At 31.5% G+C, this 15,872-nt stretch overlaps 1 long non-coding RNA gene across 1 annotated transcript; it reads left to right on the top strand.

Moving 5' to 3' along the window:
- Positions 1 to 7,963: 7,963 nt before the first annotated feature.
- LOC141904762 (uncharacterized) lies at positions 7,964 to 8,742 on the top strand. Its single transcript, XR_012619199.1, has 3 exons — positions 7,964 to 8,013; positions 8,263 to 8,419; positions 8,560 to 8,742. It is a non-coding gene; the product is annotated as an uncharacterized LOC141904762 (long non-coding RNA).
- The last annotated feature ends 7,130 nt before the right edge of the window (positions 8,743 to 15,872 follow it).

The raw sequence follows: 15,872 nt of genomic DNA, 5'->3' as shown, positions 1-15,872 counted from the left end.
AGGAATATTATATTTTAAATTTTAATTTTTTTTATTATATAAATGGATGTAGAAGGTGTAGAAGATATTTGAATGGATCCTTTTGATGAACCTGGTATAACTGATGAACAACCACCTGATTTTGATGAAACAAGTTTTAATGATGGTAATGAACCAGAATATAATAATAATTTGAATATGCCTGATTATATTAAAAATGCTGAATCACAATTAAATCCTGAAAGTTTAGACCCAGATTTAGTAAAACAAGATTTAGATAATTTAAACAAAATACCTAAATTAGAAGATTTAATTGAAAAATCTAATTTTAACATAAATGATGAAGACGTTGCACTTTTAGCAGATCAATTAAAATTTTTAAATAATGGTAAATGTTATTATCGTTTGAAAGGTGATTATTATATTGATATCACTTATAAAAATAATAAAAATAAAATATTATCAGAATCAACTTTAGAAAAATTAAAACCAGATAGAATTAAAATAATAAGTAATAGTAATGAAATAACTGATGTTACACAAAAAGAAATAGATGATAATATAGATGTATTTAAACAAAGAATTAATGAATTATTTGAAATAATCAAAAAGAAATCAGAAACAGAAACAACTTCTGAACAGAATATAACTTCCAAAAATAGTAAACTTAAATCAAATAAAGTTCCAATTGAAAAACTTTTACCGAATGGATTACTTGATGCAACAGATCAAGAATTAGAAGATTTAGATATATTTTCTGATAAAGCAATTAGAGAAATTATTAGTATAAGACTTGCATCTGATAAAATTGCACATAATAAAAGTATAAGAGATTTTAAAATTAGAACTTTAGAAAAAGAATTAACTGATAAAAATAAAGAAATAGAACAACTAAAGTCTGATTTAGATCATCAAGTAATTGATGAAATAGAATATAGGCAAAAAGAATTACGTTTAGAAAAAGAAAAAGATGATTTAGAATATAACGTAGAATTACAAAAAGAAGAAATTAAATTATTGTTAAAATCATATGATTATAATATTAATAGATTAAAAGTTATTTTTAAAGATTTGTTAATTAAACCAAATTCTGAAATATTATTGAAAGATAGAATAAAGTTATTATTTAAATTAGAAGGAATAACAATTCTTTCAATTCTAACAGCTGTAACTATGTTATTTACAACAATTGGTTTAGCAATATCAAATGCTTTGAAATCTACTCCTACTCCCACTCCTAACAAACCAGATAAACCTCCAGGTAATAATTCTATACAAGATAAAGTTAAGGATGGTTTAAAAAAATTAGCAAAATATTTATGGGAACTATCTAAAAAATCTGCTGCAGCATTACCAGGAATTATTGCTTCAATTGTTGGTTTTATATTGAAATCTGCAGGAAACATTATTAACTTTGCTGCTGAACATATTATTTTATTTTTAATTACAGTTGTAAGTGCTATTATTTTTGGTTTAGTAAATATGATATCAAAAAAATAAATAATTAATTTTTTTGTTAAATAAATGAGTGGGAGTTATATAAGTCCTTCGAAGAATCATAGAATATCTAATGCTATTAAAGCAGAAAGATCACATCATATAATTACTCATAACCCTTCTAATATTAATCCTGATGAAACTTTATATGTTAGAATTCCTAGATTAACACAAAATACTTTTTATGTTCCAAACAGTATTTATTTATCAGCTGATATAAAAGTAATCGGTAATAATAATAATTATGTTGTTGATAATGTTGGAAGATATTTGATTAAAAAATTAACAATAAAGATTGGTCCAGAAACAGTTTTCTCATTAGATGATTATAATTTATTTATGCATTATAAAGATTTATGGTTAACTAAAGAAAATAGAAATAATATGATATTTCAAGGAATTCAATCAGAAAACCAAAATAAATTAAGATCAGAAGCTAATAATGCAATATTAACTAATGATGTAGATAAATTGATAAAAAGTATATATGGAAGCAAATATAAAATTCCATTAGACTTTGAATTGATAAATAATAATGCACCTTTATATAAATACGCAATTCAAGAAGATATTATATTTGAGATAACATTTGCTCCTGTAAATGAAATTGTATTATCTAGCGTTAATAAAGATATGAGTTATAAATTATCGAATATATGTTTAGAATATAACACAGTAACTAATGAAAATATTGCTAGCATAATTCAAACTCAATACAATCAAGGATTTTCATTATTATATGATTATATTGATAAATTTAAAACTGTAACTATTAATGCAAATGATGAAATAATTAATGAGAATATTAACTTCCCTAGAAGATCTATTAAAGGTATATTAATATTTTTTACCATTGGAACGTATACTAATGGCGCAATAAATGTTGACAATTATTATAATCCTGAAATAACAAAAGTAGAAATAACTATCGAAGGAATAGCAAATAAAATATTTTGTCAAGGAATGAGAATGATAGATCAATGGGTAGAAATTAAAAAACATTTTATGAATGAAAAAGTAAAATCATCTGAAAATTGTAATATTAATCAAATTGATTATTATACCGGTAATAAATATGCATTATGGTTAGATTTTAGAACAACTGAAGATAATTCATTACATGGTTCTGGAAAAAAACTACAAAACACTAAAGATGGAATACAATTATTCATGAAAAAGAATAAAGGAATCAAAAATTTTAAAATGCACATTTATATTATATCTGACGCACAATTAAATATTGTAAATTCACAATTAGATAGTATTCAATATTAGAAATATAAAGTTAAAATTAAGGATATATAAATGGGTGGTAAAAAAACTCCTAATACTAAAGAACAATATTTAAGAAATTTATATTACAACCCTGAGAGTTCGGTTGCTTATTCTTCTACTAAAAATATATGGCGTAAAGTAAAACAAGATAAATTAGATAAGATAATCCCACAAAATTTAGTTAAATATAAAGATATAAATGAATTTATGTTAGAACAACCAACATATACAACACATAAAAAAATTGTTAGAAAATATAAAACTCGTAAAACTATGGTAAGTTATGTAGATCAACAGTGGCAAGGAGATTTAATTGATATGAAAAATGTTAAGAAAGATAATGATGATTATTGGTGGTTATTGAATATAATTGATATTTTTAGTCGTTATGTATGGAGTTTCCCACTTTATAGAAAAGATGCTGTACAAACATCAAATGTTTTAAGAAAATTTCTTTCGGATGATAAACTAAAACCAGAAAAAATACAATTTGATGATGGAAAAGAATTTGATAATTCACTTGTTCATGAACTCTTAGATAATCATAATATTAAATATTTTTCAACAAAATCAGATAAAAAAGCAGCAGTTGTTGAACGATTTAATAGAACATTAAGAACAAGAATGTGGAAATATTTTACAGCAAATAATACTTTTAAATGGATTGATGTTTTACCAAAATTGATAGAAGGATATAATAATTCTTATCATTCTTCTATTGGAATGAAACCTATTGATGCTAGAAAACCTGAAAATGCTGAAATTGTTTGGAATAATTTATATGGAGCATTTCTTATAGATGATTTTGGTGAACCTAAATTTAAAGTTGGTCAAAATGTTAGAATATCTAAGTATAAAAAGATATTTGACAAAGGATACGATCGAAATTTTACTAGGGAAATATATAAAATAAAAAAGGTAATAACAACAAAACCATATGTCTATAAATTAGAAGATTTAGATGGTGAAGAAGTTGATGGCTACTTTTACGAAGAAGAATTAAGTTTAACTACTGAAAATCTAGAACAAGAATATAAAATTGAAAAAGTATTAAAAACAAAAACTATTAAAAGAAAAAAATATTCTTTAGTAAAATGGGTTGGATGGCCAGATAAATTTAATGAATGGATATTATCAAGTAAAATTAAAAATATATAAATGAATAAGGAATTATTCATATTTGAGCCTCATAATATGTTAATTTCTGGTGTAACAAATTGTGGAAAAACTTATTTTATATTAAATTTATTAGAAACTGTTTACAAAAACTATTTTGATATTATAGTATTATTTTGTCCAACATATGAATTTAATCAAACTTATGATAGAAATATTACTAGGAATAATAAATTTATTATATTAGATCCTAAAACAGTAAAAGAAAATTTAGATAATTGTATAAAAATAGCAATTGATATTTATAAAGGATCAAATACATTATTCATTATAGATGATTGTGCTAATCTACATGATTCAAAAGTTAGAGAAAGTGAGTTATGCTATTTAGCTTTCTCTGGGAGACATTTTGGGATGACAACTTGGGTTTTAAATCAAAAATATAATTCAATTGTTAAAGACTTTAGAGAAAACATTAGATTTCTAGTTTTATTCTACAATAAAGATAGAAAATCAATGAAAAATGCACTTGAGGAAAATGATATTATTCCACATGATTTACATAATGAATATATGGATGAGTTGAAAAATATTAAAAGATCAAAATTACTATTTAGATTACAACACCCATTTAAATATGAATTTATTTAAATTCAATTAGTTTGTTAATCTAGTTGAATTCTAGTTGAATTCTAGTTATTAGTAGTTGTAACAAAAATCAAATAGATTTAACAATATTTTAACTAGCTTGTTAATCTAGTTTAATTCTAGTTACATTCTAGTTGAATTCTAGTTGTTAGTAGTTGGAACAAAAATCAACTACATTTAATAAGAAATAAACAAAAACAACAATATTTCAACTAGCTTGTTAATCTAGTTGAATTCTAGTTACATTCTAGTTGAATTCTAGTTGCAACATCACATAATTAATTTTTTTGTTATATAAATGGGAGGTGAAAAGAAAATAAAATCTAAAAATGGTGATGTTCCAATTGAAAAAACTTTAGATGATTTAGGAATAACAGAAACAAAATTAACTCCAGATGATGGTGCTTTAAATAATGTTACAACAAATAATAATTATGAATATTATCTTTATTGTAAACATCAATTAGAAATATTAATAGCATCTGGAAAATGTAAAAATTTTGTCGGTAAAAATTTAACTTATAATGAATTAGATACAATGAAATCAGATGAAATTATTAGATTATTTAAGATTTATGAAGCCGCGAGAACAGCTAGAATTAATGACGCGATATCAGAAAATGTAGTAAAAGGTTATAGTAAATTATGTAATTATATACTACCAATTGAAAATGAAAATAGATTATATTCCGATTTAAAAAATGACTATTTAGTTATGACTGAATTAAATAAATGGATTGGATATTTATCATTTCAATTAGGTGGATTTATGACATTATTATCAACTGGGGTTATAACATTTTCAAATATTGAAAGTAAAAATATTTCTATAATAAATGAGCGAGGTGGAAGAAGTGAAGGAATTAACTGTGAAGAAAAAACCGAGAACTCAGAAACAAATTGAATGGTCTCGACAATTAGGAATTAAATCACAAGAATATAAAAAAGCTGTAAAAGAAAAAATAAGTAATAAAAATGTTAATAAAAATGGTGAAAATATTGTTATTTCTACTCCTTCTGATAATAGAATATTTGATAAATATTTATATTTTACAGTTGGATTTGTAATTGTATTCATTTTGATTGGGTGTAATTGGTATAAGAAATCAAATAAAATTCATGATATTAGTAATTCTGAACCAACTGCTATCAAAAATGAAAGTACTTCTGAAATTCCAAAATTGATAATAAAAAAAATGGATTAATATTTTAGAAAAAAAGCAAAAAAAATAATTGAATATCACCATGTGGGTGCCATACGGCACCATCTCACTACTTTTGTCTATCACTGTGGAGCAATTAAATTGTCCAGATAAGTCATTTCGGATTCTAGATATTCATTATTTTTATTAATTTATTTTTTTTAAAATTTAATCAACAATTTCTAAATCATGATGACCGTCTTCATTTTTCCCATGATATATTATTTTAAATCCTACTAAATCTTTCAATTCCTCCGTACTCAATGAAACCCATTTATCGGGTAAAAACACTTTAAATTCTCGCGATGTACTAACATTACAGTAGCTTAAATTAGCTGATACTTTCTCTCCATATTTAGTTTTTATCTTTTCTAATTTCAATATTTTATGTTCAATTTCTTTTGTAACATCAACTAACTTTTTTATTTCAAATTGTTTTTTTGCTGGTTTTATTCTGTTATTTATTGTTGCTAAGAATGCTTTTCTATCTCCCATTTATTAGGAAAAAAAATTACTTGTGGTGATGAGTAGGAAAAAAAAAATTACTTGTGGTGATGAGTGGTGTCTCGTCCTCTCGTCCTCTGATCTGAAAGCCACATATTCTAATTACTAGCGTTGTTTACGGAAATGTGTAGCCTATTAGGTGTAGATGCCGGAAATATCAACCAATTTGTTACCCCTTCTATTTCGCGAAAAATTGAACGTTTTTTTCTGACGGCAAAAATGAAGGTGAAGTGATATGATATGGAGAGCGCGTATAATCGACAAACTCCGCAAAAAACATTTAATAATGCCTATGAAACGTTAGTAATAGGGAATATGGGGGTTCAGATTAAAGGTTGGGAGGGCGAATTCATAAAAATGAAAAATAAATTCGAGTGTGCGAGAATTTATTTTTCATTTTTATGAACTCGACCTTTGATCTGAACCCCCATATTCCCTATTACTAACGTTTCATAGGCACGTTCTCTTGAAATGTTATGATGGCGCTAGCGATTCGCGCATCAGGGCGTTATTGGCTAAAATATCATTTGGGCTTGCGTCATAAGCACGTTGCTAGAATCTGTATTTCTTGGCCGGTTTTAGCGTTGTTTACGGAAATGTGTAGCCTATTAGGTGTAGATGCCGGAAATATCAACCAATTTGTTACCCCTTCTATTTCGCGAAAAATTAAACGTTTTTTTCTGACGGCAAAAATGAAGGTGAAGTGATATGGAGACCGCGTATAATCGACAAACTCCGCAAAAAACAATTAAATAATTCTTTAAATGCTCGTGGACGATAGGTTTCGCCCGAGAGGTGGCCGCCCAATTTAATTTAGGGTTACATGGTTCATAGGCACGTCAAGTTTCATGTATCAACAGAAAGATAAAAATTAGAGGCATTTTATTGCGAAAAGACCGGCAGGTTTTTCGGCCAAGGCTAGGAAAAATTGCAATCAGGGTTAACCTGCTTCATAGGCACGCGTTTAAGTTAGCGGCATCGGGATATTTTTCCTTCATCAGTTATTTCCGTGATTTTAGAGCCCCGTATCCGCACTTGAACTCGTCAGCATCCGTCGAGGTCGCTGCCCATCGACGTCGATTTTACGAATGGTTATTAGGGTTTCTGCTGCTTTCGCAGAAACCCTCTTGTATTCCTGTTGATTATTATTATTAGTTATGGTCCACTTTCCAGCCAAAAATCTTTCATAAAATGTAACTCCTCTCAGATTCGACTACCAACGGCTTATAAACGTAATTTTAAATTCTGTCAGAAATATAACTCAGCGCCTGACCGTTTCGAATTTGCGTATAGTAATCTATTATGAATTAATCCCGCATAATTACCGGGTTTAAACAGCGACAAGAATAACGCAAAGAATCGTCATCCATTGATAAAAGTGCACCCCGAAAAGCCTAAAATTTACCGCACGACCTTGAGTCAACCGTAAATCACGGAATCGGACTTACAATTAGTCCGGATCCGTCATTTCCCACGAACGGATAACTACAGCCGGTGCGTAATAAGTGTCTTATGAATGAAACATGGCGGATGGTTGAAATCATTTTCGGCTTAAATTTATCGCGAGTTTAAGGACCTTAATAAATTTCACGAAACCATGATCCTTAAAATGAGTCAATTGGTTAATTCTATTCGTAAATCAATTTACGTTGGCTACATTTCCTGAAGATTTCTGGCTCGATTCAACGTAATATGGACAGAAATGGTAGGAATTTTCATACGGAAATTTACTTCCGCGTTCACTCGACGACCCGGATCGATGACAACGACAGCAGTTTTTACGTAATATAAGGTGAGAATCCGTTAACCAGGGAATGATTACACGTGATTTCTTTATAATATTAGTACATATGGTAGCAAATGAGTACTCGGTGAAGCAATCATCATTGTTGGCTAGCTACTTTACCTAGCTTTTTTGGGGGATACACCTAGAATAAGCCCTAAATGTAGTGAATAGAGACAGTGGAAAGCCTAAGTTGTTAGTAAGGGTCTGGTTTACACTTATGTGTATGACTATTTATTTTGATTACTTTCTTTCCAGCTATTATTCGTGGAATGAACTGGTCACTACGGTCTTCAATTCCTTTGCCGATTCTTGCAGCTGGTGGAAATAAATTCAAACCACAGTGTGCAAGTGTACGTTCCAAATGAAGCTTTTTCGTCATTGTCGTAACTTAAGCGCAACTGTCTCATATGCTGTAAGTGCTTGACGTTTTATGTAATTATTTTTTCAGTTGCCATGTTTACAATATTTGGATAAGTAATCAGTTATTATACTTTCACTCCTCTATGATATTATATAACCGAGTAATTATTACATTTCATTGCTTAATTGCAGGTGGAAAGAGGTCAGATGGCATGAAAATCGACTGTGGCTGACTAATTGGTGCGGTTAGATCAGGCGTTGATGTTTCAAAAGGTGTAGCCAAAAAGCTTGTATCATCAGGGAGTAGACAGTTGATTTTGCAGTAATTTTTTCGCCTGGATAAATCAACACGTCATTCAGTTCAAAATCTGTGTTCAGTACTATTTCTTTCAATAAAATGAAAATTTAATTGACTTATTTTTATGTATTCAAGATTGAAATTGAATGGATCTTAAAACCAGAGAAAGCATTCTTCAGAAATTTAGAAAATCCTAGACTAATAATCAAATTCTGTGAAGTCAGTTAAGGTCTTTTGCTCGAATCAAACCGAGGGCTCAGATGGCTAAAATTCAATTCCTCAATGTCCTATAATGCAGAGTATGATAAAGTTTATACACTGAAAAACGTTGGGCTGTGTAAGTGTAATTTGGATAAGTTAGCAATATAATGACCGCCCTTGCCCGCAGCACCTGAGACATGAACAAGGTATACTGTGTTGCTTCGATGCTTTGACAAACGGACTCCTAAGCAAGATGACCTGCCAAATCAAATGTAAATTAAGAAAGAAAACAACACAATTGACCTGTCAATGCCTTGCGTCTTCAAAAAAATTTTCCCGGAAATATTTCTTTTTCTGGCCACCACCTGCCTCGACACGCGGTTCCTGAACTTCGCTGAAAAAGCTGAAACACTGAAAAGCTGAAATAAAAACGCTGAAATTTCAGGGAATTTCCGAAAAACGCCGAAATTTCAGGGAATTCCCGAAAAACGCTGAAATCGTGCTAGGTACCGACAATACACGTTTTGAAATATTTTCCGGGCCGGTGTCCGCTGACGAGTCCTGAACCGTGTTTTATGCTCTACCTTCGGTTACAGAGACATGCCCGAAGGTCGTCGTCATGATCGACTTGATCGATTGCGGATTGCGTGGATTGTTAGATGCGTTTTTTGCCATAGTTTTATGTGCATATACCGGTACGATCTAACAATGAAGTTATCACTTCATTTGAATAAATTCTTAATCACAGTAATATTAATTCACAATATTTTTTCTTATGTTTGGTGATTTCTTGCAACTTATCATTGCCAAGTCTCATACAAGTAGTAGCTGAATGAAAGTACAGTTGAAAGTACAGTTGGGTTATCAGGCTGAAACTGATAACCCAAATTAAGTGCTAGCATGGAACTAATGATTATTTTGATTCTATTTTCGGTGTCATTGAAATTCGTTAATAAAGGTTCAACCGTCATAGTATACTGTACTTAGCATTGCTACAATTGGGTGCCATATTTCTACAATTTCTACAAGGAGGAAGGAATCTTTAAGTGTCTTTGTTCCCGGGTAGGGTACGGGGTAATACCTGGTTTACTTTCTCTTTCGACTTGCCGGAGACTACTATCTGCAATGTATTGCATGCTTTGATGTGTCTGGCTTATAGGAGTCGAACGATATTTTTTTCCCATACACAGGCATGGCTTTAGTGTAGATGAAGGCTAAGCACTGCACATTGTGGATTGACTGGAACTCTTAACTCACAAAATTAAACAAGTCAACAAGAAAGATCCAATAATTGGACATTTGTCTAACTATATTATTTAACAGCTTGAAATAATACATAACACATTCTGCAAGAGTATACAAAGGAAATCAGTTCTTACATTATATCAGAATCAATAGTTCGCTTAACTAGAATTCTGGTTCCATTGCTTCATATTCTAATGAAATCCACTAGTATACCTTAGAATATCGCTTAGCTTAAGACTAAAAATTTGGTACCAGGAAACAGGGAAGAAAAGTGGGTGTACTGTACATCCGCAATTGACTTATTTCTCTCTGGTTGAATCAAGTTATAATTGAAATAGCATTCGAATAGCCATTTTATTTTTAAAAATTGTGTCGTTCAGCTATCCTGCTGCAAATTTCGCAGTTGAAGTTTACTGGTGCCATCTGATTTCTCAGTATCTCAAAAAATTTGCACATTCTAAGCCTGAATCTAAAAATAGAAAAAGGTGCATTTTAGTCGGATATAAAAGAATAGTGGCTAATACACCCTGGACTATATAGCCTATGGGGTGGGCCTAGTTTGAAAGCACTGAGGTCCGAGAGAACAGCACTTAGTAAATAAATACTGAAATTAAACTTACAAAACACCCAGTACTTGAGATGATGTACTTGACAAGAAGTGTCACCAGCTAAGCAAATCAACTTTGTCTATGACTCCTCCTTTTATAGATTCAGTAGTAGTCTAAAAATAAGAATCGGTACATTTTTCTAACAGTTGGTATGTCATTTCTTCAAAAAAACTAATTATTATCACGCCACAGCAAATAAATTATTCACAGTTGTTGAATGGTTAGCCCGATTTAGATTAATTGGTTGACGCTAATCAGTATGACCCATACGTAGGGGCCTACTGCATGCCATTGGCGTCAATCCATTCCATTCCATTCCACAGTGAATTAAAAAGAAATTTAGTTAGATCCCTTTTGTCCAAAAGCTGCATCATTTATATAACTAGCTGTCAAATTTAATTTACCTCCTTCAGAGAATACCATAGTGACATAGTCCGTCGCCCATCAACGTGTTGACAAAAGAAAAGTTGCTCCATGTTTTATACATGAACGTTCAAATAAGATATTTTGCGTCTTGCAGGGAATATTGAGCATAGTGTTTAAGTTGGCTTGCACGGTTTGTGAATGGGTTTTCCTCATTATGCTGCCTGTATGCATTAAAAATCCGGATTTCAAGCGAATTAATTTGTCCAACAAGTGGCCCTCTAAAAGTATACTCCACACATACTGTCCATGCGTGTCTCTGTAACCGAAGGTAGAGACTAAAACACGGTTCAGGACTCGGCAGCGGACACCGGCCCGGAAAATATTTCAAAACGTGTATTGTTGGTACCTAGCACGATTTCAGCGTTTTTCGGGAATTCCCTGAAATTTCGGCGTTTTTCGGAAATTCCCTGAAATTTCAGCGTTTTTATTTCAGCGTTTCAGTGATTCAGCTTTTTCAGCGAAGTTCAGGAACCGCTCGACACGCGACGTTTAAGTTGATACAACTGCCACCGGGGGACCATATCTTCGGTATCCCCAAAGCCATTTTGATTAGACTTGGTACATCAGTACTTTTTACATGGTAGCCCTTTTGGATCCACTTAATCCAGCATATTGTTGACCCAGGTTGCGCTTCTTGGAAATAGTCCTATGTTATGGACGGATTTGAATAATTTCGATGAAATCTTTTTTTACGCTTCCCATTGCGACATATGAACCAGTTAGGCAGACACCCGTTATCGCTGCTATGCAGCTATATTTGAATTTGTTTTTTAAATACAATTACAATTATCTCACGTTTGTTCAATGTTGATTTTATTTTTCTAATTTTCCAATCTTAGTTTATATAATCTTAATGGGCCTATGAAATATCATTGTACCCTTCACAAAGTATAAACACCCTAGTAATAAATCGTTGGTTTGTGTGAATGAAAAATTAGACAGGGGGCAACACTAGACGGTTTTAATCGGACAATGATTCGTTAAGGCAGGTGGCAGCACTAGACGGCTGCTATATATATATATATATATGTATGTATGTATGTATGTATGTATGTATGTATGTATGTATGTATGTATGTATGTATGTATGTATGTATGTATGTATGTATGTATGTATGTATGTATGTATGTATGTATGTATGTATGTATGTATGTATGTATGTATGTATGTATGTATGTATGTATGTATGTATGTATGTATGTATGTATGTATGTATGTATGTATGTATGTATGTATGTATGTATGTATGTATGTATGTATGTATGTATGTATGTATGTATGTATGTATGTATGTATGTATGTATGTATGTATGTATGTATGTATGTATGTATGTATGTATGTATGTATGTATGTATGTATGTATGTATGTATGTATGTATGTATGTATGTATGTATGTATGTATGTATGTATGTATGTATGTATGTATGTATGTATGTATGTATGTATGTATGTATGTATGTATGTATGTATGTATGTATGTATGTATGTATGTATGTATGTATGTATGTATGTATGTATGTATGTATGTATGTATGTATGTATGTATGTATGTATGTATGTATGTATGTATGTATGTATGTATGTATGTATGTATGTATGTATGTATGTATGTATGTATGTATGTATGTATGTATGTATGTATGTATGTATGTATGTATGTATGTATGTATGTATGTATGTATGTATGTATGTATGTATGTATGTATGTATGTATGTATGTATGTATGTATGTATGTATGTATGTATGTATGTATGTATGTATGTATGTATGTATGTATGTATGTATGTATGTATGTATGTATGTATGTATGTATGTATGTATGTATGTATGTATGTATGTATGTATGTATGTATGTATGTATGTATGTATGTATGTATGTATGTATGTATGTATGTATGTATGTATGTATGTATGTATGTATGTATGTATGTATGTATGTATGTATGTATGTATGTATGTATGTATGTATGTATGTATGTATGTATGTATGTATGTATGTATGTATGTATGTATGTATGTATGTATGTATGTATGTATGTATGTATGTATGTATGTATGTATGTATGTATGTATGTATGTATGTATGTATGTATGTATGTATGTATGTATGTATGTATGTATGTATGTATGTATGTATGTATGTATGTATGTATGTATGTATGTATATATATATATATATATATATATATATATATATAATATATATATAAATCAAAATTCGGTTCGTGTCGCTCTGAAACTCGATGAAATTTCCCAATTTTTGGTGTACGAATACAGCTCGATAGATCGATAGATTTTTTTTCTAACTGACAGCATAAATACATACAATAAACGCCGGAGTGCTCATTTTTACCCGATTTTCGTCATTTGATTTTTTTTCGAGGTGCGCGTTGACGCACACTCTCGTTTCATTTTTGAATGACCTTAATAACTCGATTGTAGCGTCCACTCGTGCGGTACGCATTTGTTGTTGCCCTACATATGACCTAGACGTATTTTGATAAACGATTGGACGCCTCTTTCGTCTTCATTTAATGCCTTGACCATCTTCGTCATTTTTCTCTTACGCATACTAACCGATATAAAAATGAACTAAGGGTCCAGGGACACCATGCCCACTTGGAAGTGGTTTCCAATGCTCAACAATCTAACGATTTCAATATTCAACGCCCCTGGTGACCATATACAAAAACCGATGACCTTGAAACTCACTACAATCATAGAACATGTCAGCAGCTACGATTTTGTAATTGATCATGGTAACAAAATACGCCTAGGTACCAATCTAATAAGGAAATACTAAGTTATTCTACTATTCAACGCCCCCTGGTGACCATATAGAATAACAAATGTCCTTAAAACTCACCACAATCATAGACAATGTCATGAGCTACAACTTTGCAATTGATTGTGGTAACAAAATATGCTTAGGTATCAATATAATGTGGAGACACTTTTTCCCACCTACGAATGAGTACTGATGATACCAAGATGGCCGCCAATTTCGTCATAATTGGCCGATCACAAATACCTGGCTCAGGTATAAAATATCCCTTTCCAAAGAATACCCATCACACATTGCAATGAGAAATGGCAAACCAGTAGGAAGCTACAAGACTCAGAATTTGAGCCAAAATTGACATTTTTGGGCACTAAAAAGGTCATAGGACGGCCATCTTGAGTCCGATCGACCCAATTGTTCTTGAGATGATCGGCCCTTGGAAGATTCAAATATATACAAAAGATCAAGGTAATTGATTTAAGCGTCTTCACAATTTCCCTCAAAATGTTTAAAAAGTGCTGATTTTGACGAACAACCATGGCTGCCAGTCGGCCATCTTGATTCTGACAGGGCAAGTTTTTCTTGATTCTGACAGGGCCAGTTTTTGGGCTGAAGATGTGTCTAGGGTAGATACATGTATAAACCAAATATCAAGACATTACCTTGAAGCGTCTTCAAAACTTCCCAAAATAACTGGATCCCGTCTACGGACGGACTGACGACGGACGAAAAGTGAACGCAATAGCCCGCTGGTCCTTAAGTCCCAAGTGGGCTTAAAATGGGAACTCGTCAGTCTCAGTTTCGATTAATATCTTTTTATACACGAACGTTCGTGGAATTTTGGACCTGGTGGTGGTGGTGGTGGTGGTGGTGGTGGTGGTGGTGGTGGTGGTGGTGGTGGTGGTGATGATGATGATGATGATGATGATGATGATGATGATGATGATGATGATGATGATCATCATCATCATCGCCCTTATAATTTCGCAAGCGACTTTTTAGGTAAATTCCTTGTTTCTGAGCCGAAATGATCGCCCTTATAATTTCGCAAGCGACTTTTTAGGTAAATTCCTAGTTTCTGAGCTGAAATTATCGCCCTTTTAATTTCGCAAGCGACTTTTAGGTAAATTCCGAGTTTCTGAGCCGAAATTATCGCCCTTTTCATTTCGCAAGTGATTCTGTAGGTAAATTACGAGTTTCTGAGCTGAAATGATCACTCTTTTAATCTCGGAAGAGACTTTTTATGTATTTTCCGAGTTTTTGAGCCGAAATCATCGCCCTTTTAATTTCGCAAGTGATTTTGTAGGTTAATTTCGAGTTTCTGAGCAGAAATGATCGCTCTTTTAATCTCGGAAGTGACTTTGTAGCTAAATTCCGAGTTTCTGACCTGAAATCATCGCCCTTTTAATTTCGCAAGTGACTTTTTAGGTATTTTCCGAGTTTTTGAGCTGAAATCATCGCCCTTTTAATTTCGCAAGTGACTTTTTAGGTAAATTCCGAGTTTCTGACCTGAAATCATCGCCCTTTTAATTCCGCAAACGACTTTTTAGGTAAATTCCGAGTTTCCGAGCCGAAATCATCGCCCTTTTAATTTCGCAAGCGACTTTTAGGTAAATTCCGAGTTTCTGAGCCGAAATTATCGCCCTTTTAATTTCGCAAGTGATTCTGTAGGTAAATTCCGAGTTTCTGAGCTGAAATGATGGCTCTTTTAATCTCGGAAGAGACTTTTTATGTATTTTCCGAGTTTTTGGGCCGAAATCATCGCCCTTTTAATTTCGCAAGCGATTTTGTAGGTAAATTCCGAGTTTCTGAGCCGAAATCATCGCCCTTTTAATTTCGCAAGCGACTTTTTAGGTAAATTCCTAGTTTCTGAGCCGAAATGATCGCCCTTTTAATTTCGCAAGCGACTTTTTAGGTAAATTCAAGATTCTGAGCCGAAAT

Source organism: Tubulanus polymorphus, chromosome 4, assembly GCF_964204645.1.
Source record: "Tubulanus polymorphus chromosome 4, tnTubPoly1.2, whole genome shotgun sequence".
Classification (NCBI taxonomy): domain Eukaryota; kingdom Metazoa; phylum Nemertea; class Palaeonemertea; order Tubulaniformes; family Tubulanidae; genus Tubulanus; species Tubulanus polymorphus.
Note: the sequence above shows the minus strand (reverse complement) of the source record. Positions and strands in the feature narration are given on the sequence as shown.